Source organism: Adiantum capillus-veneris, chromosome 19 (genome assembly GCF_014529385.1).
Source record: "Adiantum capillus-veneris isolate H3 chromosome 19, ASM1452938v2, whole genome shotgun sequence".
Taxonomy (NCBI): Eukaryota; Viridiplantae; Streptophyta; class Polypodiopsida; order Polypodiales; family Pteridaceae; genus Adiantum; species Adiantum capillus-veneris.
In genome coordinates, this window is record NC_140949.1 from 142473409 (window position 1) to 142499476 (window position 26068).

General features: G+C 41.7%; 1 pseudogene across 1 annotated transcript; it reads left to right on the plus strand.

Annotated features, from left to right (window-relative positions):
* The first annotated feature begins 22878 nt into the window (after positions 1–22878).
* Positions 22879–24733, plus strand: LOC147434996 (F-box/LRR-repeat protein At1g67190-like; annotated as a pseudogene). The gene is made up of 2 exons (XR_015185257.1): positions 22879–23014; positions 23223–24733. The product of XR_015185257.1 is annotated as an F-box/LRR-repeat protein At1g67190-like (transcript).
* The last annotated feature ends 1335 nt before the right edge of the window (positions 24734–26068 follow it).

Consider the following 26068-nt stretch of genomic DNA (forward strand, 5'->3'; position numbering starts at 1 on the left):
CCAACGGGTCCAATGATAATAAAGGATATTTAATTAATTGATTTTGCATTTATCAAGTCCTCTCTCTCAAAGGGGAAAGGGGGACACTTGTCCCAAGGCTATCCCTGTTGCTTGTAATGGCTCGTGCTTGTGATTGGCTAGGCTTGGAGGGGTCCAATGACATTCAAGCATGAGCTACAAGGGGGGGTCGACCCAAGCAAGCTAGTGGGGTGCTTAGGGGGTATACTCACCCACACACACTCACAAACACTCTCATTGTGTACTATGCAAAGTGCAAGAGCTCCCTCTCTTTCTCCAAGCAAGTAGAGGTTGAGAGCCTACACCAACACTCTTGGCTATGGAGTGCAAATCCATCCAAGAGCCATGCTTCAATGCTTGAGCTTGCCATCTATTTCTTCTTCATTACTATGCTATTATGTATGCTAGCACAAGAGTTATGATAAGTGAGGAACTAGCTCTTTCTCATATAAAATGTTTCTTCTTTCTCTTCCCTACCCTCATTCCCTGCTAGCTCTCTCCACCTTCGAAGGTGTTTGAGGTCTTGGGACTGAGGCTTGGTATAGTTAAAGCTTTCTTCAAGTTTAGGTTATGCTATGATGGTAATGCATGACGCTTTCCATCTTCATTGCTTCACCTAGGTCACAAGGAACACAAAAAATGTATTGTAACAAGTCTCTCTTTATGGGAGAAATCATAATACAAATGCCTATTGGAGGGGGGACCGACTCCACATAAATCCGGTCCTCAACTGTTGTCATGTTCTCTAAATTCTCTCTCTTGCAAAAGTATTGTCTATGCCAAGTTAACTAATTGCTATGATTATGTTGCTATCTTCAATTATGTCAACCCGCTATGCTCACAAAATCATTTCTAGAAAGTACTCTCATTAAATTCCGCTACTCTCAAATTGAATAGGAAAATTCCATTACATTGGTATCATAGCATTTGGTTTCTCTTTTCTTGCTTAAGAAGAGAGGTCCTTAAGTAGCCTATAAATGATTGATGTTGTTAATTATAATAGAGTAAGCGGAACTGGGATCTAATATTGGTTTTGTTAAGCCCACTATGTGGGGGATGGTGCACACCTCGGGAGCTTTGGACTTAATAATGGAGTCTTTTTAGACTTGCCTATGGCTTTACCATTATTGAGCCATAAGAAGTCCGAAAGGAGCTAGCCCTTGGCAACTCTGCTATGTTAGACCTACTCCTCTACTCTCTATAATTAACCACTTTGAGCCGTGGGTGTAGATACTTAAGAGCCGATTTTCAAAGGCTAAGAGGAGTGGCAACTAAGGTTTTGTATTGCCAAAGCATACACTAAGTATAAACATAAATTTTGTTAACATGGCTGACAATAATCAAGAGAGTAGAATGAACATAGATAGCTTTGATTTTGCACATGAAGGTGCTAATGATGATGCTCCCATGTTTGTGAATTATCTCGTCACTAGGTTGCAACAAGCTATGGGCAACCCTGCTTTGCAAGCCAAAGTTACTCAACAACTTCGTGCTTATGGAATTTCCCTTCCTCTCCCAGAGGAGAGAGAGCTTAGGAGGCCTCTTCAAGAGACCCCCAAAAGAAGACTCTCTCCCATTCGAGAGGATGAATCCAAAGAGAAAGAAAGCAATGACAGTCTAAGTTCTTCTGAAGATGTGGCTCCACGAAGACGGCGGTCTAGACGGTCGCCTACTCCTCCCAAGAGGAAAAGAGCAACCCATAGTCCTTCTCCTCATCACTCTGAAAGGCAAGAGAGGAAACAAAGGAAGAAAAGGGCTAGGAAGAGGTCACCCTCTTCTCCTTCTTCTTCACCTTCCTCCTCTTCCGATCAAAGTTATGGCTATTCTCCTAGAGAATACAAGAGGGGAGAACATCGCAAATCATTTCTTGCATGGCGAAGGTCACAAAAGCTAAAGAAGTTCAAGGAGTGAGGAAAGAGTATCTCTTTTCTCACCTATGATGGCACCTTTGGTGCTACCGACAAAGTGTTGGCCTTCATCCAGCAATTTGATGCGGCCTTTGGGGACGAGGGCTTCACAGAGTCCTCCAAGCTACGCCATGTAGCTATGCACTTCCAAAAATCAGCTCGTCAATGGTGGGCTAGCCTTCGTGGCAATGGAGAAGCCCCAAAGACATGGAAAACTCTACGAGTTTCCATCATGAAGCAATTTCTTCCAAGTGATACTAAAGATAAAGTTCTTACTGAATGGCGCGGCTTGAAGCTTCTCTCTCATGAGTCTATCAACAAGTATGTAGACAAGTTTTGGGATTTACATCTCAAAGCTACTGTCTTTCAAAAGATAGACTTTTCCGAGCAAAGACAACAATTCTGTGTGGGATTACCTGAAGAGATGGCCGAATACATCAACTCTCAACGGCCCGGTACTATTACCGAAGTAATCCACCACACCATGGTTGCTTCACGCATCAATTTCCATCAAGGGGCTAGACGTAATGTCAAGCCCATAGAAAACAAAGATAAAAATGATGCAAAGGGGAAATCCAATGCTCAAAATAATTCCCAAGGCACTTCCAACAACAACAATAACAACAACAACAATCGGTCCAAGGAGAAGGGAGTTTACAAAGGTAAAAACAAACTCTCTCCTGAAGAGCTTGAAGCTTTTCGCAAGGACCATAAGTGTTTCAAGTGTGGGGAGCAAGGACATGGCTATCGTTCTTGCCCCAAGAAGAATACTCGCAATGAGACTCCTAGGGATTCCACCATCGAAGCTCCAAAAGAGGATGCTCATTGCAAAGGATCATCACTTTCCTATGCGTGGGGAAAGGTAAGAGAGCATGATGCCTTCATCTTGTTTGACCCAAGCTCTACTCTCAACTTCATATCAGTAGAGTTGGCCACCAAGTTGGGCATTCAAGCTTTTGAGATGGGAGATATAGTAACAGCTGATGCAGCTTTCAAGGAACAACAAGCCTCCGTTACTCCGTTGATTGGGAAGTTGAGGCTTCGTGTCCAAAGCTATGTCGACAAAGAAGACTTCTTCATCTCTCCTCTCCAACATCAGGATGTTATCCTAGGGGCACCATGGTTTGATTGCATGGCTGCCAACATGAAGTTCCCTGAAAGGAGAATTTACTTCACCTACAGGGGAAAGAACATGTATATAGATGCTAGTGAGCGTGGTCGCACCATTCCACTTGTAAATCCTCTTTCTTTTGATAAATCAATGAAGAGCTCAGTTTCTGCGTACATGATTTATGTCAAAGAGTCTCTAAAAGCTAATAATGTTTCATCAAATGAAAATGATAGGAATCAAGAAGAGTTAGACTTGTCTACTTTTCTAAAAGGATTCCAAGATGTGTTTATCGATGATATCCCTATGGACCTACCTCCAAAACGAGGGGATGATGACCATCGTATTGAGCTCCTTCCAGGAAGCTCACCGCCTAACAAACCTCCTTATCGAGTCTCACAAGCTCAACAAGAGGAGATTATGAGGCAAGTACAGGAATTGGTAGACAAAGGGATGGTGAGGCCTACTTCCTCTCCCTTTTGTTCTCCAGTCCTTTTAGTGCAAAAGAAGATGGTACATACCGTATGTGTGTGGACTATCGAGCACTAAACCATATCACTATCAAAAATAGATTTCCCGTGCCTCGGGTAGAAGATCTGTTTGATAAGCTACAAGGCTCTACCTACTTCAGTAGGATTGACCTTAAGAGTGGCTATCATCAAATAAGTAAAGTGGATGAAGATATCCTAAAGACCGCGTTTTGCACAACATTTGGTCTTTATGAATATCTAGTCATGCCTTTTGGCTTGACTAATGCACCAGCTACTTTCAATCGTCTCATGGAGAAATTTTTTAGACCATATCGTAAATTCACTGGAGTGTTCTTTGATGATATCATCATCTACTCCAAGTCTTTGGAGGAACATAAGCAACATCTCCAAGTTATTTTTCAAGCCTTGAGAGAGAACAAACTTTTTCTCAACCAAAAGAAAAGTGAATTCTTCCTTCAAGAGATTCAATATCTAGGTCATATTATCTCTCACGATGGTATTCGTATGGATCCATCAAAGTTAGAGGTAATAAAATCATGGCCTAACCCAAGGAATCTACATGAGCTAAGAAGCTTTATTGGTATGTGTGCATACTATAGACACTTCATAGCAAAATTCTCTCAAGTAGCAGGACCACTACACGACTTAACAAAGAAGAACGTTAAGTTTGTATGGACTGCTAAGGAGCAAAATGCTTTTGAAAAACTCAAAGAGAAGCTTACTTCCCAACCAGTCCTCGTGCTTCCGGATCTCTCAAAGCCATTTGAGGTCCAATGTGATGCTTGTGGTGATTGCCTTGGAGCGGTTTTGCTTCAAGAAGGGCATGCCATAGCATATGAGAGCCGAAGGCTCAATAGTGATGAACGAGTCTTGGGCATTTATGAGAAAGAGCTTTTAGCTGTTCTACATGCCCTAGACACATGGAAGCACTACCTATTGGGGACTCCATTTATCCTACGAACCGACCACCAAAGTCTCAAGTATTTCATGACGCAAACCAAGCTTTCCGACAAACAAATGAGGTGGGCAAATTTTCTTTCGCAATTTAATTTCCATATTGCTCACTTAGCTGGTAAGCACAATCAAGTTGCCGATGCACTTTCACGACGACCAAAAGTTAATGCGGTGTCTATAGCTACTCACAATGATCTATCCTCTATGATAGATGAGTATACTACTGACCCTGACTTTAGAGACATAATGTCAGCCCTTGCTTTGGGGAAGAAAGAGGAACCTTGCAGGATGGTTATCTTCTCCACGGCAATAGGCTATGTGTTACCCATTCCCTTTGTGAGAAGGTTATGTATGAATCCCATGCTCCTCCATATGCAGGGCATAGAGGTATTCAACCTACTCTCCGAGGAGTAGAGACATATTTCTATTGGCCTACCATGAAAGTGGACATACAAGAGTATGTTTCAAAATGTGTAGTATGCCAAAAGACCAAGTATGATAGAGGGAAGCAACCTGGATTACTCCAGCCATTGCCTATTCCAAATTCACCATGGGAGAGTATATCCATGGATTTCATCTTTGGATTACCCAAGTCTATCCATGGGAATACAGTAATATGGACAATAGTCGACAGGTTTAGCAAGCAAGCACATTTTATTCCTATCAAAAAGACTATTAAGGCACATCAAATGGCAACTCTCGTCATATCTCAGATTTTCAAGCACCATGGATTACCCACATCCATCGTGTCAGATAGAGATCCTAGAATGACCAGTAATTTTTGGAAAGGTCTCTTTGAAAATCTAGGAACAAGATTGAATTTCTCTTCGGCCTATCACCCACAAACGGATGGCCAAAGTGAGATAGCCAATCTTACGATACTCGATCTACTCAAGACTTCTGTTACCGAAGTAGATCAACGCTCACAATGGGAAAAGTATTTACCTCTAGTAGAGTATGCCTACAATAATACTGTCCATACTTCTACGGGGAAAGCACCTTTCGAGATCATAGAGGGAAGACCTAAAAGTCCCTTGCTACTCAAAGTACATGGGAAGATCTTTGCCGCCGATGAGTATAGCCGTGACCTACAAGAATCTTTTCAAAAGATTAGGGAGGCTATAGCCATCTCTCAACAAAGGCAAAAAGCTGCTGCTGATAAGCACAGAAGAGCCTTAATGTTCAAAGAAAATGATTGGGTCTTACTCAAGTTTCCTAAGGCTCGATTAAGGCAAACGACGGGCAAAAATCCTACGGGCCATCAAAAGTATTATGCTAAACTAGCAAAAAGATACTATGGTCCTTTCCAAATCTTGAAGCCCATCAATGAGACGGCTTATCAACTCAAGTTTCCCAACCATTGGCTTATACACAATGCCTTTCATGTAAGCCTACTTAAGCCCTACAAAGGAGAGCCACCAACTGAACCAATTATTGAAGACCCTCCCGAAGTTGAAGACCAAGAAGAGGTGCTACAACCCGAAGCTGTCCTTCGGCATGAAGACAAGGTACTACAACATGGTAAGATAATCCGACGGTATCTTATTAAGTTCAAAAATTATTCTTTTGAAGATGCTAGATGGATGCAAGGAGTACAACTTAAGGATACTATGAACCTTGTCAATGCTTACAATGCTACATTAGAGTAAGCAAATGTACAAATTTCTTTTAAATGACTCATGTTTTTGTCTTATAAGACTAGTCCTCTTTTTAATTGTGCACAAATTTAACTAGTATGCATGCTTAGAATCATGTTTGTGATGACGACGTCTCTCAAACACCAAGTAGAATTTGTCACTCTACTTTGGGAGAATAAAATGGACTAAAGAGCAGACATGCTTGCGGCAGCTATGTCTCCCAAGCACCAAATGGATTAGTCATCCATCTTGGAAAGATGTCGTAGGGTAAAAAAGGGATCCTCTACCCGCTAAGTACGATTGACTAATGACTAAGGCTTTATCTCTTCTACCTCATAGTCGAGGACGACTATGATTTCAAGAGAGAGGTAATGTCATAAAATCTAATATCTAACCAACCCAAATGATTTTCTCATATTAAATTGATCACTTAATGTGGGAGAATAAACGGGAACAAGTGTTAAGATATAGATATGTGCTTATAGATCTATCTCAACACGGGGCCAATAGTAAAGGGGCCCAAATGGGAGATGGTCTATCAAGAGCAAGGCTAACCAATGGAGCATAAGACCTTAGGGTTAGCTTCATTGAAGACCTCCAATAATGTGTGTAAAAGTCCTTTGACCTTAGGTAAGCTAGGGCTGAGCTTGAGGTGGGAACCCGGCCCAAACTCAAGGTGCTTGTCGTGCTTGAGGTGCTTGTCATGCTTGAGGTGCTTGATTAAGATGCTTGAGGTGCTTGACTAGCTCCATGCTTGAGGTGCTTGACTTGGTGCATGATTAAGGTGCTTGAGGTGCCTTGAGAAGCTTGCCTGAGATGCTTGTGGGAACACCCCCTACTTCAAGTGCTTAGTCATGCTTGATGACTAAGGGGCTTGCTCATCCAAAGTCAAAAGGATTTCTACAAGGAGGGGGGCGAGCCTACAAGGGGGGGGGGGGGGGGATGAGAGAGAACACACACACACACACACACACACACAAAGGAAGCCCCAGCTTGAAGAGGCAGCAAGGACACTTGTCAAGTTCCTTCTCATGGTGTGCCTGAAACCTATTGGTTGGCCACCCAAGGGGTCCAATGATAATAAAGGATATTTAATTAATTGATTTTGCATTTATCAAGTCCTCTCTCTCAAAGGGAAAAGGGGGACACTTGTCCCAAGGCTATCCCTGTTGCTTGTAATGGCTCCTACTTGTGATTGGCTAGGCCTGAAGGGGTCCAATGAGCTTCAAGCATGAGCTACAAGGGGGGGTCGACCCAAGCAAGCTAGGGGGGTGCTTAGGGGGTATACTCACCCACACACACTCACAAACACTCTCATTGTGTACTATGCAAAGTGCAAGAGCTCCCTCTCTTTTTCCAAGAAAGTAGAGGTTGAGAGCCTACACCAACACTCTTGGCTATGGAGTGCAAATCCATCCAAGAGCCATGCTTCAATGCTTGAGCTTGCCATCTATTTCTTCTTCATTACTATGCTATTATGTATGCTAGCACAAGAGTTATGATAAGTGAGGAACTAGCTCTTTCTCGTATAAAATGTTTCTTCTTCCTCTTCCCTACCCTCATTCCCTGCTAGCTCTCTCCACCTTCGAAGGTGTTTGAGGTCTTGGGATTGAGGCTTGGTATAGTTAAAGCTTTCTTCAAGTTTAGGTTATGTTATGATGGTGATGCATGAAGCTTTCCATATTCATTGCTTCACCTAGGTCACAAGGAACACAAAGAATGTATTGTAACAAGTCTTTCTTTATGGGAGAAATCATAATACAAATGCCTATTGGAGGGGGGACCGACTCCACATAAATCCGGTCCTCAACTGTTGTCATGTTCTCTAAATTCTCTCTCTTGCAAAAGTATTGTCTATGCCAAGTTAACTAATTGCTATGATTATGTTGCTATCTTCAATTATGTCAACCCGCTATGCTCACAAAATCATTTCTAGAAAGTACTCTCATTAAATTCCGCTACTCTCAAATTGAATAGGCAAATTCCATTACATCTTTAATCTTATCTATCTCTTCTTTGATTTTTTTCGCAAATGTTTCACTTAAGTATAGGGACGTTGTCTGCGCATCTTATCATCGCTCTTAAGGGGTATCATACGTTGACATATGCTTAGATCTCCTCTCTTGAGATCTTTGTACGACTTATCAAGAAAATCTCTATATTGCTTGAGAGTAGCTATCAAAGGCTGCTCTTTCTCTTCTGTGAGATCCGTGGCTATGTAAGTCAGTCTTGGTTCTTCCCCCGGTTTAGCTAGGTCAACTCTTTTTGCATTCTCAGGCCCATTGTATGATGTATCTGGTTCTTTAAGTTACCTCATTGGTTGTTGAATCACTATGCATTGATCCCGGATGGTATACTTTTTATAGTGAGAGGGTGCATCAAACTTCTTCATGTTGGAATCCTCTTCACTATTTATCTCAGTTGTCCAAACCTCTTTCATTAGGAAGAGAATGGGATCTAGGAGGGCCTCTTTATTTTGGCAGTTTAAGGAAGTCAAACCTTCAGTATGAATAAAGTAATCAAAAGATAGCTCTTGAATTCAAACATGCAAAACGGCTAGTTATTTGAATTTGAATTTCCCCCCAAAAATGGAATTCAAAATCTACAGGTAAAGCCATATCATGTGGCATATCTATGGAAAGAGCTCAATGTGTAGATTACAGATCTATGATCTCTGCTCAAATCAGAGATCATGTGTGGGAGTTATGGAAGGCCAAAAATCATAAAATTTTCAACCCTCTTTTTGGGGGGTAGTGCATCCTTTGACCACTCTTACACATCTCTTCCACACCCACCATTCTCGCACACATGGCGTACACCTATTTGTCAAAATGTTAATTACCTCCATAAAAGCTAATGGCAAATAACGAGGCCCTCCTAGACCCCATCCTCTTCCTAATGTAGTGTCTGTTTCAACTTTTGGTATTCGATTTTTTGTTCGGTTTTGGACATTTTGGTTGATGTTTTGGTTGTGTCCTTGGGTTTGTTTTAGCTTTGCTTCTTGGAATTTCTTGAAAAGTCAATAATTTCAATGGATTTCTGTTGATTTTGTCTCGGAAACAATCATCTACTCCCATGAGCATGAGACACTACATTTCGGTCATTAATCTAGGCATTGGTTCCTCAAATCGGTTTGTTGTTTTATCACTTGTCTCATTTGATACCTCTTTTATCTCCTCAATTTTTGATTAGGAAACTTGTAGAAGATTGGCTCATCATGTTTTTGTGTGTTTCATCTGCTCCCATGAGCATGAGACACTACATTTTGGTCATTAATCTAGGCATTGGTTCCTCAAATCGGTTTGTTGTTTTATCACACGTCTCATTTGATACCTCTTTTATCTCCTCAATTTTTGATTAGGAAACTCGTAGAAGATTGGCTCATCATTTTTTGTGTGTTTTTCTTTTTCGAGCCACTTGAGAGTTCATCTTCAACATCGTTCCCTGAGTCATCACTCCGTGAACCATGGAACTTGTGCTCATCATTGTCACTAAGATCTGGAATGGAAACTTCATCCACTATTCATTTGCAATCGATTTTTTTGTTAGTTTTTGTTGTTTCAATCTGCTCTTCTAGTTCCAAGATAGCACTTACCATCTAGAAGGGAATTATTTCATAGCCGTCTTTATCGCAGAATGTTGTGGGGTATACCTCATTTACACAAACATCTAGAGTCGCCAATATTTTCTCCCATCCAAAGGGTTTAAATAACTCCTCTGGAAATGGCTCTTTCACATTGTACTTATCTTCTAGCGAGCGCTTTAAGCTACAATCTTTCTTTTTCAAGCTTCCATACTATAATGCTCTGCACATCCAAACATGTGCTTCCTTCATCAACCAAGCAAGAAGTTGTGTTCTTTAATGCATAGTTACATCAAAGTCTTCCAATGGGGTTCGATTTACGCCTCTATAACTATGGTCCTTTGTGCTAACCCTCATTGTTATACCCTTGTGTCGCAAGTGGAGGTGGTCATAGCCCCAATCTTGAACCATTTTAAATTTCCGCATGAATAGCCATCCCAAAATAACTTCAAAGTAGTTACTTTTTCCAAAATGTACTATAGCAAAAGTATGCTCGTACTCGATTCCACAGAGGATATGATAATTTTTTCAAGCATTCCGAAGGGTCTCTCTACAAAAATTTGTCTGCTAGTTGCAACTTCATATGCGTTTTTTGAGAACTGGTCTTCCCCATTTCTCCCAGATTTCCTTTGTAGCAATGGCTACCTCAACCCCACTCTCTAGTATTGCTATTGTCTTAGCTCCCTTGTATTTCAATGGTATGGTGGTGTTTCTCTCTTCTCCTTTGCAATAGTCACATACCGTATTCACTGGTACAAACGTTTCTTTTGGTCTTTCTAACTGAGTTTTCTCCATGATTTCATCTACAAGTTTATCATGTTGAGGGATTTTCAACCCATTTTCTCCAAGTTTTTGCTCACCCCATAAATGTGGTCTAATCTTTAGAAGTTCAGCAAGAGTAATCGTGCATCTTATAGGGGACAACTATAGGCTTTTTGTGTTCGTCATCTGTGGAATTGGATTTCATTGAGATGGCACAATCCTCACTTTGGATTTTGTCTCGTGTTCCCCTACAAATGAAGGTAAAGTCCTTAAGATTTTTGGTTTACTCTTTAAGGATACTTCAGTCCTTGAATCTTCGTACAATGATTGTATATCCCTAAGATAAATCTCATGGTCCATGTTGATCTTTGGTATTGGTGTTGATTGCAGTGTGGTACTATCATCTTTTCTGTTTCTAATTGTCTCCCATATTGATTGTGGCCACAACTCATCCACTTCAAAAATTGACGACATATCGTGAGAATTGGCCTCATTCGTTGTGTACGCAACCATTCTCATATCCAATGGTCCCTTGTTTGGTTTGGTTGGTTCACCGGTTTTGTTTTCTTTTAAGGCGCTTGCATTTTTCTTTCTTGATACATGCACAACTTGCTCAGGCATTTTCAATGTCTCAAGTTGCATTAAAGCTTGAGCTGTCTTTAGAGCCTTCTATACATTTCCATTAGTTTTGTTTCTATTTCAGAATGTAGATATGGCAACAATCTTTGTGCCAAATTTTGGTTGTTTTTTTGTCTTGCATTGTAGGCTTGCAGAGTGGCATCTAAGTGCTCGTTCACTTTCTCAGCCAAAACTGAACCACATGATATTGTTTTTGGAACTTCTTCTCCCTTGATGTTTTCTTTGTTTTCTCGTTCATGTTTGAGTTTTTCCCTCGTTTGTTTTAGTTTAGTCTCCAAGGCCGTCTTTTTCTTCAGCCTCTTCGCTTTCATTCCGTCTCGTCTTGCTTTCCACCATTTTTGTTGAGTCCGCACACTAGCCCACTTGCAAACTCGGTTTGTTTTGGAAGTTTTACCTCATCTGCCACTGAATTATTTTTGGTTTCTTCCTGAGCTTGATATCTGTTACCACCTTGATAGGAACTGTCAGCTATGACTCAGATATGCTAGAACAAGGTAAAACTCCAATGACATTCATAGTCTCTTTTTCCTTGTTGTTTGGATTTTTAGCACAATGTTAGATGAGGTTATCTATTGCACATCCATCACAGAATCCACAATTTTTATTCTCTTACCCTTGTTAGGATGAGGTCGTGCCTAATGGTCACCTCCACATTCATAGCATTAGACCTTTCGATTGGGCAATTGGTGGTGCTCCCATTGGTTGTCCTGTCCTAGGAGGATATCCTCTAGGCTTGTAATTTTGACTTGCTATGAGCATGAGTGTATTTTTGTCCATCGTGAATTGGTTTCTTGCTATTTGAGCCACATTAGAAGGTTTTATAGCTTCATCTGTGCTTGCCCAAAATGGACTATCCTCAATGGAATATGCTATCACATGAGTTTCTACAGGGTTCTTGTAATAAGTTATCAGTGGCATCATTGGTGTACTCATGAGTGGTTCTATCAACTATGTGTATTGAAAAATGGCTCGATTGTCTTGAGGTAAAGGAGGCTGCTAGACCAACATAGGTTGTGGTTTGTCTCCTCCTTGGGCTGCATTGTTGGTACCTCGAAGGTGATGGCAATTGTTGCACCACTCGATGTTTGTATGGCCTTTCTCTCACATAATTTTGGTTGCAAAAGCACTCATTTGTTTCATGGTTGGTGTATTGTTACTCAATTGCACACCACTTCAACACTCTTGGAGCATTTGCTACTTGTGGCGGCATTTGTCGCAGATTAGGATTCTGTCGATAAGCTTGATTCATCCTTCGGGTCACTTTCTCAACTACCTGATCAACACTTTGTGTGATTGAAGCAAGAGCACTATGTTTCATGAATGACTCGCTAATGGTAGAATAGGTGCTATTGGTGGTTGTGTCAGCATCTTGGATTACCTCTCCATATGACTTGCAGTTGTCAACTAGGTACAAAGTTTTGCTAGTGACTTACTCAAATGTGGTGCATGCCTTCAAGTGAAAATCCTTCTTGAGAGTTTCATTCCTCAAGCTCTCTAGAAGAGAACTGACAGTCGATCATCATATGGTAACTCTCATGTAGGACATCTCTTGATATATTGTTTGAAGCAAACCAAAGCTTCCTTCACCCTTTCATTATCCTTTAGCTCAAAACCATAGATTTGGGAAACTGTATTGTGTTTGATTCCTCTTTTGGAAAATTCCTTAGCAAACTCTCGCAAGAGTTTTTCAATGTTTAGAAAATCTATGTTGGTTAATGTTGGAACCATATCAACACTGTTCCTTCCAAGGTCAAACCAAACCCTTCATACTATGTATGGAAATTTGCAACTTGTTCTGCTCTTAAGGCTTGCTTAAAAAGTGAAACATGCGCATAAGGATCTCCCGATTTGTTGTAATTTTGGGCCACACACTTTGCCACTTGAGATGGTCGCATTCTTTGCATTTTTCTATAATTTTCATCATTCTAGGTTCCCCTAATACAACCTATCTTGTCTCATATCCACCAATAGGTGCTCTAGAGGGAGCTTGGTCAGTTACTCTCTCATCAAGTCTTGCATCTCTACACTCGATTCTTGTGTCTGGAACACTTGCACTGAAAATTGTGTCTAGAGCCTCACTGCCTCAATGAGTGGTCATCGAAAACCTAAAATTCAAGGATCCCATTGGTCTAGGTTCAGAGAAATATGGTCGACTAATTGAGTCTTCCACTCTATTTCTCATCGGACTTGCTCTTGTAGTTCTTGGCCTCGTTTCAAAGGCTGTTGGTTGATGAATGTTGGGGGTGACATAGTACTAGTGGACTGGCCCTCCAAAGTACGTATGTCCCTCAAGCTCCTTGCAGTCTATGGTACAGTACTAGTTTCCATACTTATCTAGCATGATTACCTAGGTATCCCTAGCTTCCTCATATGTGAAAACATATAAGCATTTTTGCTCTGTTAATTCCCCAATGTAGGGCTCATCACATTTATAGCAAAGCATTTGCTCTCCGTTGTCATACTTATACAAACCCACATGCGTGTTGTTTGTGTTGACTTGAGTTTCCATATTAACTCCCTCAAGCTTCGCATTAGGAATGAACAGCTTTGGTGGTTTCTCTTCAGGCTTGATATCAACCTTCTCCTTTGTGCCTGTCAATCCCCACTTGTCCACAATATAGGGATTTTGCACAATTAAGTACAAGTTGCCCTCATCATTGAAGTATTAATGGTCGCTATATTCTTCACGAGCTATGTCCTTGAACTCGGTAGGTCTCTCTTCTAGTTTGGCACGATAACAATCCATACCGTCTTTGTAGATTTTAACACCCTGTTCATTTTCAAACTAGAATTCTAAGTGCAAAAGTTTCATGGTTGGTGTTGGTTGGGATGGTCCCGCTCCCATGTCAGTTCCTTCCTTAAAACTCACACTCTTGAATCCCTCAGTCATATAGGTATAAGATCTCTTTGATGAGGTATCAAAAATACTTTCCTCTATGATTGACTCTAGGGTCGGCAACGGCCCCTTATTGGCACTCTCTTTGGTTGAAATATGACTTAACGGTCTCTAGCAGTAAGGTTTCTACTTTGGTATAATCTACCTGATAGCAAATACATCAAGAAAGTCACACTTTCAAAACCTTGACCTGCTACCTTTTATGATGCATCCAATCTTCCAATGGAAGGAAATTTGAGCTGCAAACTATGATATCCTTAATTTGTACGAAAATCACCTGGTGGTTATAAGTCTATAGCTGCTCTGTTAGTCAAAATTTGAAACCAGTAAAATTTTATCGCACTTTTGGCAAGAAATCTTATGTTTCTTGTAAAATGCACAATTCAAATCCAAGTCAAATTTTGAAAAGACCACTATGCTTCTAGGGACTACAGCTAGCTCTGGTATGAATTTGGGCTCAATCTGTGATAGGGGGACATGGATCGCGATCCACATACCTTTGTGTTAGAATGCACTGAAACTTGGCACACAGCTTCCTCTCACTCCCTTCATCCTTGATATATGGTTTTTAAGTGATTTGGATCACTATAGGTCACCCAAAATAAAAAACCTAGGTCTATTTGGTGGTTTTTGGTCTTGAATGACTTTTGCCCTGTTTTGACCCACTTCTTGGAGGTTTTTGACTATCTTCCTTTTAGATATTTTGTTTGTATTGATCTCTACTACAAGTCTATATGGTCTCTGTCCAAAAAATTAGAAAAGGTACAACAACGATCTTGATCCATGTTTCATCAAATCTGGAGCCCAAATTTGGCTTGGTGAATACTTGCAGTCCAAGTAGTCTACTCTGCCACTTACTTTTGGATTTGGAAATTTTTTTGTTGATCAAATGTCTGCTCAGCGGTTTTTGATCAACTAGCATTTGGTCAATTGTCACACGTGGACATGGATCGCGATCCATGTTCCTGTACCAATTTGCATGAAACTTTTCAGATTGACTCTCTATGGTTTGGTTATCTCTTTTTGCATTTTTCTTTGGGTTAGATCAGCTTTTAAGTTCTCACAATTAAATTTTCCATTTTTCAGAGTTTATGGTCTCTCTTACCAAAATATGGTTTTGACAGTTTTTTTCATGAACTTCTCATCCCAATTTGATGGTTTTGGATGTCACCTAACCTACTCCTAAGTGTCGAAATAAATCCTAGGAACAAAAACAGACAAATGATACAAAAGTAAAAGAAAAACGGATGATGGAACAATACTTTCAAAGCATCAAAAAAAATATTGAATGAAATGCTTTTAGTATCTCATTTACACCTCCCTATGCCTCTCAAGAGTAGACCTAGAAAGTCCCTGACTTCTAGCCTCTACCAAGCACTAAACCCCGAGTCTAGCTTCTTGAATGCTAACGTGTAACACAATGGAAATCAAAATCAAAGGTCTCAAAAATAAAAATTACGACTAGGTCACTCACCACCTACGGATCATTATCCTCAGGGCAACGATGCCAATGTTAGCGAGTCATCACAATCGGACGTCTGTAGCATAGTTGTATGGCACTAACATAATATCAATGCATAGGGAAGCGACTCAGATGGGGCACGGAGACTCTTTGAGAGTGTCAAACTCAAGAAGTAAGTGTACGACACAAAGACATCTCTAGCACTAGAAAATATATCACTCTCTGCGCAGGCAATGTGCCTATGTCCTATCTCACCGCTCTCGATCGTCACATCATTCCGGCACTCAAACAAAATCCAAATGCAACAAAACTTTAGGAGGAGGTCTGAGACACCTAGGGACACTATTCTATCAATTCTGGTTGCAATCCAATAAGGTACCAAAATCACGACCCATCAGGATCAAGGTCTTGAAAACTGCAGCAGAATGGTCTAGAAAGGTCGCCTTATGGTCTATGAACACTATCCCATGGTCGTTGAGCACACCCACATGACAGTTCAATTCACCTCCTCTTGAAAAATCTAAGTGGCAGCAACCTTACGCAGAAAAGATGGTAGCGAGCCAAATAATGAAAACAATTTTATTCACTACTTCTTCATTAACTGGCATAGATTTTGCACACAATTTTAAGCATGTTGACCAGACTTGCATCAAATCATTGTCCATCTTTATTGTGTGGAGAGTTTGTTGGCTTTTAGAGGACACCTTGTTGTGAGGGTATGCCAACATGCATCCTCAAGAGGACACCTTGTTGTGAGGATATGCCAACATGCATCCTCAAGACTATATGCCATTTGATTGTGAAAAGTTCTTTTTATGGAATCTTAGGGTGCACAAGTTGAGGGTGAAAAGCAAAGGGATCTCAATCATCCAGGTGGTGGGGGTTTTCTCAATGTCGGGGACGGGGTTTCCCACTGCCAGACGTAAACCTAGGCAAGTTGCAAATCAAAGGCAAGCCACATGGTAGCACCATGAGTGATGACAAGGCAGTCCATGTTGGATTTATTAAATAATTAATGAAGTAAATGTGTCAAAGAGGCGGGCCATTTTGAATTTTGAATCCCCTACGTCCGTGGTGATGGTTGCTCCCTGGTTTCTCCCTCCTTTCCCAAGAACTCCCTCCTAACCATGGATATGGCTCAAGGGGTGCACTATTCAGGACCCTCCTATATAATGTGCGTTTGCGGGGTAATAACCCCCCCCCCCCCCCTCCCCCCCATTTTTAACATGTTTGCATGAATAGAATGACCCCTTATAATAGATGTTTTTTTCCAAAATTGAATATAAAACCCCCTTATTTTCATGTATCTCTGTTAAATTACCTAATTTTTTTGCATTTCAAAACCCCTCTTACTGAACTCGCGTGGTATATTAACATGATTACATAGTGCACCCCCCGAGGGATATGGCAGCTCCATCATCTCCGAAGCTTCTCCCTCTTCTCCATGGCTGCTCCCTCCTCTCTCAAGCTCATCCTTCCCCAGTGTGGTTGGATCCCTTCCTCCTCCTCCTTCTTCCAACCTCTCTTCATTAGAATCAACTTGTAACATTTATTGATCTAGAAACTTGTGTATAGTGAAAAATAACATAGACATAGTGAGCATTTCATTAAGAATATATCCTAATGAGCATAGCAAGAGTGCTTGGATGGAGAGAGCAACAAAAGCATAACACCTAGTTAGATAGGCATGAACAATACTTCAAGAAGAGAGAGAATTTAAGCTATTGACAACAGTTGAGGACCGGATTTACATGGAGCCGGTCCCCCCTCCAAAAGGCTTTGTATCATAGGTTTCCCCCATCAAGAGAAACATTTTACAATACAATACTTTGTGTTCCTTCAATAACTTGTTGGTGCAATGAATATGGAAGCTTCAAGCACCAAGCTTACACTTGAAAACACAACATCAATTCCCTCATGGTCTCAAACCCAAGACCTCACACACCTTCGAAGATGGTGAGAGCTAGTGGGGTATGAGAGTAGATCGAGAGGAAGAAGGAGTATTCTTATGAGAAAGAAGTATTTCTCCTCACATAATCACTCGTAATAGCTTAGCATAGCTTCGTAATTAGCATGGTAGAGGAGATGAGCATGCATTGGAGCTTGGCTCTTGGTTGGATTTGCATCACAAAGCCAAGAGTTGTTAGTGTAGGCCTCCCTTCTCACAAGCTTGGAGTAGATGATGACTCATGAGCTTTCCATTAAAGCTTGAGAAGGAGATAGTCTTCTTTACTTCACACATGAGCTTGTGTGAGGTGTGTGTGATAATGCCTTGCAAAAATCAGTCCCCCTCTCTCTATTGGTCGACCCCTCTTGCTATTTGCTCATGTTGGCATCCTATTGGCCCATGCAAAGCTTAGTCAATGACAATTAAGAAGCATAAGTGATAGCCTTGTGACATGTGTTCCTTTTGTCCTTTTGTGAGAGATTTAGGTTTAAATAGTTCAATTAAACTCTCATTGGACCTCTTAGTCTTCTGGCCAATAGGAATCAGGCAAGCCATTGGGCTGATGAATCCAATAGTCTTCTAGAGAGCTTAATTTCTATTGGTTCTTTTATCAAGTGTTTTTTAATTAATTAAACTAAATTTACTCTAGCCTAATTCTCATTTGTCCACATCTATGGCCATCCAATAGGATTTGAATGCACCTTGGGGGCAACTGGGCTAGGAAGTTGACATGTGTCCACTATGCCCTTTGTGTAAAGGGAGCTTGGAAGAGAGAGTGTGTGTGTGTGTGTGTGTGTGTTTCTCTCTCATCTCCTACCAATATGGATTGCCCCCTCAAGGATAGGGATGTGGGATTGAGTCTTCCCACAAGCATCCAATATTCCCTAAGTTTTGACCATTGGACATTACCTTTGAATTTTGGAACCTTAGCATTTAGTAGTCTTAATGAGCCGAACCTCAGTGTCTTTGAAGCTCATTGATGCACATTTCTCCTTTGCACATGGCCCCCTCTTTGGATCTCTATTTTCCCTCCTTTGGATCCCTACTGTGACTGGTCTGCCAGCCTAACCAATATTCTAGCTTTTTCTCTCCTGGTACTCCCCCATATTAAATGATCAGTTTAACATGAGAAAATCATTTAGGAGAATTAGATATCAGTTATTATGGCACGACTCCACCTTTGGCCTCTTCTCTTTAGATTTCTCGCACATCCCATTGTTGGTAAACCAAAGACGAGATACCTCCATGTGTGTGTGTGTGTGTGTGTGTGTGTGTGTGTGTGTGTGAGAGAGAGAGAGAGAGAGAGAGAGAGAGAGAGAGAGAGAGAGAGAGAGTTTGGGTTTTTGCAAACGACTTTGAAGCAGTTGGAGGAGCACAACAAGGGGAGAAGAAGTGGTTTAAGGATGTCAATGTCCTTGGTGCCCAAGTTTACATTCTATTTTTTTTAGAGGACAAGGTGCCAGTATTTAATGTCTACTTTTTGCAAAGGGCATTGGTGATGAGGACTCGCATCCATGAACTAGGACCTACCAAGAAGTTCAATTCTCTTGGTGCCCGGGTTTACACTATGCATTTTTGCATAGGAAAAAGGGAATGAGGGCTTAAAGTGTCAGTGTTTAATCTCTACTTTTTTGCAAAGGACATGGGTAATGAGGATTCACACCCATGAACTGGGACCTAGGGAGTCCAATGCCCTTGGTTCCCGTGTTTATACTTTGTTTTTGTATAGAGAACAAGGTGCATCAGGGTTTAGGATACCAATGTTTAATCTTTACTTTTTTGTAAAGGGCATGGGCAATGAGGACTCACATCCATGAACTAGGACCTAGGAAGGTCACATGCTCTTTGTGCCCGGGTTTACACTATGCTTCTTTGTAGAGGTCAGGATGAATGAGGGTTTAAAGTGTCAATGTTTAATCTCGTCTTTATTGCAAAGGGCATGGGTGATGAAGATTCACACCCATGAAACTAGGACCTAGGGAGGACAATGCCCTTGATGCTTGGGTTTATACTCTGTTCTTTTTATAGAGAATAGGGTGCATCAGGATTTAGGGCGGTGCCAGTTCTTGATCTCTACCTTTTTGCAAAGGGCGTGGGTGAGGAGGATTCACACCCATGAATTGGGACCTAAGGAGGTCAATGACCTTGGTGCTTGGGTTAACAATCTGCTTTTTGAAGAGGGCACAAGGAGTAAAGGTTTGGAGTGTTTGGGTTCAACCTCTCTTTTTTTAAAGAGGGCATGGGAGGATGAGAGTTCTCGCCCTTGTTTGGATATCATTTACACAAAAGTATATCAAAATTGAATCTTTCCTTTGATATAAATGATGTTGCAACCTTGATTTTATTGCTTTTGCAAGCATATTCTCCTTGATGGAAATATTGGTATCTTGAGGTTTTTAACTCCAAGAAGATGCCTTTCCTTTTTAGATTGCTACCATGGCAACCCAGTTTGATATTAAAAGTTGTTTTGGCCTTCAACGACTTTATGCTAGAATCAGACTTTGGTTTCCTTACCCTTCATTGGTAAGCACATCCTCCATTCAGTCCAAACCAAGATAAAACATCACTAAAAAGGAACACAACATAAAAATTTTGTGCTTTTTAATTATACAACTTTGACATTCATGTCAAATAACATCTAAAAAGCACATGTCATTTTTTAATGGCTACTTTAGCTGGTTGTATTGTGGCATGAGGTACATCAATAAGCACATCTAAATGTTGGATTCCCATCTTTAGACAACTCAAGACATTATTGGTTGCATCTTTTGTAGCAGCGTTTAACTAGCAATAACTTACATTAACATCTCGATATGAATTGTTTACCTTTAGCAACGTCTTCATGATACGACATGCCTTTGTAATGCAAGGTTAGGTGATCGCACCTATAAAGAAGCCTTTAACTTTGCTCTTGTGGAAAAAACCAGAACACCTTGAGTTGTTAGCCTTCATCCACTACTTGCATAATATCGCATGCCTTCAAGATGCAAGCATAGGTAATTGCACTGGGAGAGAAGCCCTCACTTTGCAAACATAGGTGATTGCATTTGGAAAGAAGACCTTACTTTGCAACATAGGATAACAAACTAGAGTTTCTACTCCTTTTTCCTTGCAAGACATATCCTCAAAGTAATGCACTCCATGAGATACACCTCAACTGATAGGGATCTCATTGACAACTCTATGTGCTTTCAGAACTACACCATGTATGCTAAGATTTTGCATACATATTGACTTGTTATATGTATATATAATATCCTCAAATTGAAACCCTCACTCTTAAATCCCCAAAATAACCCAATGCTTGCTCACCCTGCTACTACTGCTTGGAGTGTAGACACTACATTTAAAGACAAACCCTTGATCAATAAATTGCTAAGAAAATGGAGTATAGACACTATCTCCAATGACAAACCCTTTCTTGGAAATCTTATCATGAATTTGTATGCCAATATTTTGTCAACTTCTAGCATAATGATACATGCCTTGTAGATGCAATCACATGTGATTGGATATGGAAGCAGAGAATTGATAGAAACAACCCATGATAGCTTCTTCACTATTCCCTTCAACACCTATGACTAGCAATCTCATCATTACTAAGCTTTAATAGGAAATGATTCTTTTTAATCGCAAAGAATTTGGTAAAATCATATTGATGGTGTGACTCTACTATTTATTTTAAAGTCCTTAAAGAAACTCCCCTTTTCTTTTCACACATATGGGAAGGGTATATGACTATTGTTGCAAATTGCTTACACTTCTTAGCATTTTCCTAGCCCTTCTCTAGAAGGATATAACCCCCTTGGAAGGGTGTTGCAACCCTCTAAATTTGAGGGCTATTGTTGGCCTTTGTAGAGAGACTGTGTGTGTGTGTGTGTGAGAGAGAGAGAGAGAGAGAGAGAGAGAGAGAGATCATGGAGGAGGAAAGGAGGTCTACCATTTCGGGTTCTACCAATTTTTGTCTACCATCTCTTGATCATGTGATGGGAATTGCTCTCTAGTGTCACGCAAGAGCTTTCTTGCAGTGACAGCGGCACCAAGGAAACACCCGGTTGCCCGCTAAGACACACGGATCACAAACCTCAAAGCTAAGATCGAAGAACTCCTCACCCATGCCCTCTGCAAAAAGGTAGAGATCAAACACTGGCACCCTAAACCCAGATGCACCCTATTCTCTAATAAAAAAAGAGTATAAACCCAAGCACCAAGGGCATTGGCCTCCCTAGGTCCCAGTTCATGGGTGTGAATCCTTATCACCCACGCCCTTTGCAATAAAGTAGAGATTAAGCATCGACACTCTGAACTCTCATTCATCTTGACCTCTACAAAAAAGCATAGTGTAAACCAGGGCACCAAGAGCATTGACCTTCTCAGGTCCCAACTCATGGATGTGAGTCCTCATCATCCATACCATTTGAAAAAAAGTAGAGATCAAACATTGGCATCATAAACCCTAATGCACCAATGTTCTCTATTTAAAAAAAAAACAGAGTATAAACCCGAGCACCAAGGGCATTGGCCTCCCTAGGTTCCAGTTCATGGGTGTGAATCCTCATCACCCATGCCCTTTGCAAAAAAGTAGAGATTAAACATTGACACTCTGAACCCTCATTCCCTTTGTCCTCTACAGAAAAGAATAGTGTAAACCCAAGCACCAAGAGATTGAACTTCCTGGTAGGTCCTAGTTCATCGATGTGAATCCTCATTACCCATACCCTTTGCAAAAAAGTAGACATGGCACCCTGAACCTCATTCACCTTGTCCTCTAAAAAAAATCTGAGTGTAAACCCAAGCACCAAGGACTTTACATCCTTAACCCACTTCTTCTTTGCTCCTCCAACCGCTTCAAAATCGTCTACAAAAGCCCAAAAGAACTCTCTCTCTCTCTCTCTCTCTCTCTCTCTCTCTCTCTCTCTCTCTCTCACTCACACACACACACACACACACACACACAGAGGCACATACATGGAGGTATCTTGTCTTCGGATTACCAATGGGATTTGCAAGAAAGCTAAAAAGAGGAGGCCAAAGGTGAAGTCGAGTCTAGTGAAGAGAGGTTGGAGGAGAAGAGGGAGGAGGCAGGGATCCAACAACACCGGGGAAGGAGGAGCTTGAGAGAGAAGGGAACAACCATGGAGAAGAGTGAGAAGCTTCGGAGATGATGGAGCTGCCATATCCATGATGAGGAGGGAGTTCTTGAGGAAGGAGGGAGAAGCCAGGGACCACCCACCGCCACGAATACAGGGGATTCAAAATTCAAAATGGCCCATCTCTTTGACCCATTCACCCCATTAATTATTTATTAAGTTCAGCGTGGACTGCGTCGTCATCATTCGTGGTGTTGCCCTTGGATTCCTAAATTGCCCGGGTTTACGTCTAACAGCAGGCAACTTTGTCCCGGACATTAAAAAGCCCCCCACCACATGGACGATCCAGATCCCTTTGCCCGAAATGGTTTGTAGTCATGAGCTATATACATGCATTCACCGAAATCCCATGCAATCAAGGGTGGAGTGAGCAACAAACAGTCTTAGCTCCTGTGGCTTACTCTTACTTCGTTTTGCAATGGCGGGCTCTGGCGCGAACGAGCTCTCGCTGAAGAAGAGGTCTCTCTCTCTCTCTCTCTCTCTCTCTCTCTCTCTCTCACACACACACACACACACACACACACGCGCGCGCGCGCGCGCGCGCGCACGCACGCACGCACGGGTGTGTCTGTGCGCGCACACTCATGTTCGAGAAGGATCAAAGCTATCAACGTCTATCTGGTTATTTTCTTCATATGCACTCAGCGCTTCCTCTTTTGCATTGCAGCAAGCTGGAGGCCTTGAATGATACCTCAATGGATGGCCTTCCTGTTGAATTGGTACGCAAGATATTATCTAAAATGGAAAGAGCTCGAGATATTGCAGTTGCTTCAGTCACGTGCCGCAAATGGCGAGAGGTAGCTAGGAACCACATTGAGAAACTTAGCTTTGATGACTTGGACTGGCCCAAAGTAATAGAGACATGGGGGCACAGGCAGACTTCTTGGAGTATGCGAGAGCTTATAATTGTGGAAACAGTGATGCGCACAACAGGCTTGAAGGAATTATCAATCCGCTGTGATGGGATGGAGTCCAAGATGCATGCTGGTATGGTGGTGGCATGTTTACTTCATGTGAAGCATATGCTCAAGTCATTCACACTTACCAGCCCGTTGGTGCCAAATGTAAACTTGCTAGAAAGACTTGGCAGTGGTGCAAGCGTGCTTGAGCATTTGGAGTGGCACCATGCATACATACCCAGAGTGAATACAGTTGTTAATGGATTTCCATGTCTCCTGTCGCTTACCCTTGACACGGTTGCTGATGGATTGAGTGCAACAAACTTCATGCTTCTTCCTTCATTCTTCCCAAGGTTGAAGCATTTGTCATTAAAAAATATATTAGTCATGGAGGCACCTTCTGGAATGGAGCTCAATATTTGCACTTTGGAGACTCTGCAGATAGAGCATATGGCGACTAAAGTTCGCACTATGCTTGTGCTCCATGACAACGAGCTAGAAAAGCTGTGTTTCTACATAGAAACACTCCACATGGGTCATGTGCATTGGAGGCGGAGAGGATGTGGTGAAAGCTTGCAGGAGTTATGACTTCGAGGTGTGACTGTTGCAGAATTCAAAGTTGGAGAATGCTTGGGTCGATTAGAGCTCGTTGACGTGCACATTCCTGTTCTAGAAATCAGAGGGAATTTTCAGCATCTTCTGATTGATGACTCAGAAATAGGCCAAGTAAAGTTGGAAGATTTGGATTCTTTGATAGAGTTAGAACTGTCAAATTCTTCGAATTTTGAGAGAGCGTGGTTTAGCACCTATGGTCAGATAATATGTAAAGCTGGTTCAGGTCTATGTAGCTTGAGAATGCAGGGAGGTGCTCCTGACAAGGGGCTGATCAATCTGGATGTGATCTGTTCTGCATTTCCCTGTTTGCAAACACTTTTGATCGAGTATCCGAATTTCTTTCTTGATGATACCACAGAAGAGCTGACATGCTTTGAGGAAATGAGAAATCTCAGTTTAATTGTTGCTATGGTCCCTGAGGATTGTATACCTTTTTCTGAATGGATAACTGGGCTTTTGCAGCGTTTTCCCAACCTCCAGTCAGTTGTTATTGTGCTGGCTGTGGCCATAACGGTGGAACCTTTTGAGAACTATGAGTTTATTGGTGAGTTATCTTCCCTCCTGATTGCCATATTGAAACCGTATCCACGCATCAATGTAACTTATGAGTACTTATGAAACTGCAGTCTATGCTCATGAAACGTTTAAATAGTAGACAGTCAGAAAGTTTGTGTCATTCTCCTTTCCCGCCCCCCCCCCCCCCCCCCCCCCCAAAAAAAAAAAAAAAAAAAAAAAAAAAAAAACCACCACCGTCACCGCCACCCCGAGTTCATGTGGATGCCTTGAGCCCTAGCCCCATAGGATTGTATAAAGATGACATACATCAAACTGGCTTATATGAGGCATGAATGATAAACCTTTGAGGTAGGGAATAGTGTATGTAATCCGACCGTCCCATGGTGTGTCATCGTAAATGGCTTACTCCTAGGCTCAGGTCCGAGAGGTTCCATGGTCTACGTTTGATAGGGTTTACGAAACTAAAGTAGTATCGACCTACTTCAAGCTGCCATAGAAGAAGAATGAATGATAAACTTTTGAGGTAGGCCCCTTCACATTCTTTGAAAACTGCCCCTTGGGTTGGCAAAAGGCACCATTGCACCACAAGCCAAGTGGGTATGTGTTTTTATGTATTTCCCTTCCATTTTCTTGTTTTCTATCTTATGTACGGATTGGGTGTGTGCCAATATTCGAGCTTTGATTTTCTTTCTTGTGGGGGTGGCTGCAGTGAATGCTTTAGTGTGGAGTCTTCTCCCAACGGGCGTTTGATGGGTTTGGTTGGGATGAGAGCCTCCACTCCTACCTTTGAACTGATGGTCTTCTTCACATTGTTGCTACTCTTCCTTTAGCACTCCTTGTTGCTCTTCTTCACTCTGGTGATGTTTGCTTTGTTAGCTTTGGTCATCCTCTTCAGCATCTTCACTCCCATCCTTCACCCTCCTTGTTGCTCTTCACTCCCAGCTCTTCCTTCAGCCGTCCTTTCTGCTCTTCTTCACTTTGGTGATGTTTGCTTGCTAGCTTTCGACGCGGACTACTCCCATCCTTCACCCTCCTAGTTGCTCTGCACTCCCAGCTCTTCCTTCCGCCTTCCTTGTTGCTCTTCTTCACTTTGGTGATGTTTGCTTTGCTAGCTTTCGATGTGGACTTGTTGGATACGTCTTGCGGTGGCGCTTTATAGTGCCTACCTGGTGGTTGAACCAGTCTCCCAGATTTCCTTCATGGCACTTCACTACTACACAAGAGGGACTGAAGGGTTTCTCAGTTATGGCAGATACCAATCGGTTGGGTGGTTTTCCTCTTCACAACAGCTCAGAGGTGCCTATCCTTCAGAGACTTTGGTGGATACCCTCTCCCTCCTCCCTCCTACAGTAGTTGCCAGGATGGTTTTTTTCCCTGGCATTTTTTTTTCAGGTTTTTAGGTGTTTTTGGCTATAGGCGTCTTAAGTAACAGTTTCTATTTTCCCTTGGGTAGCACCACTGTTGGCACTCCATCGAGCCTTCC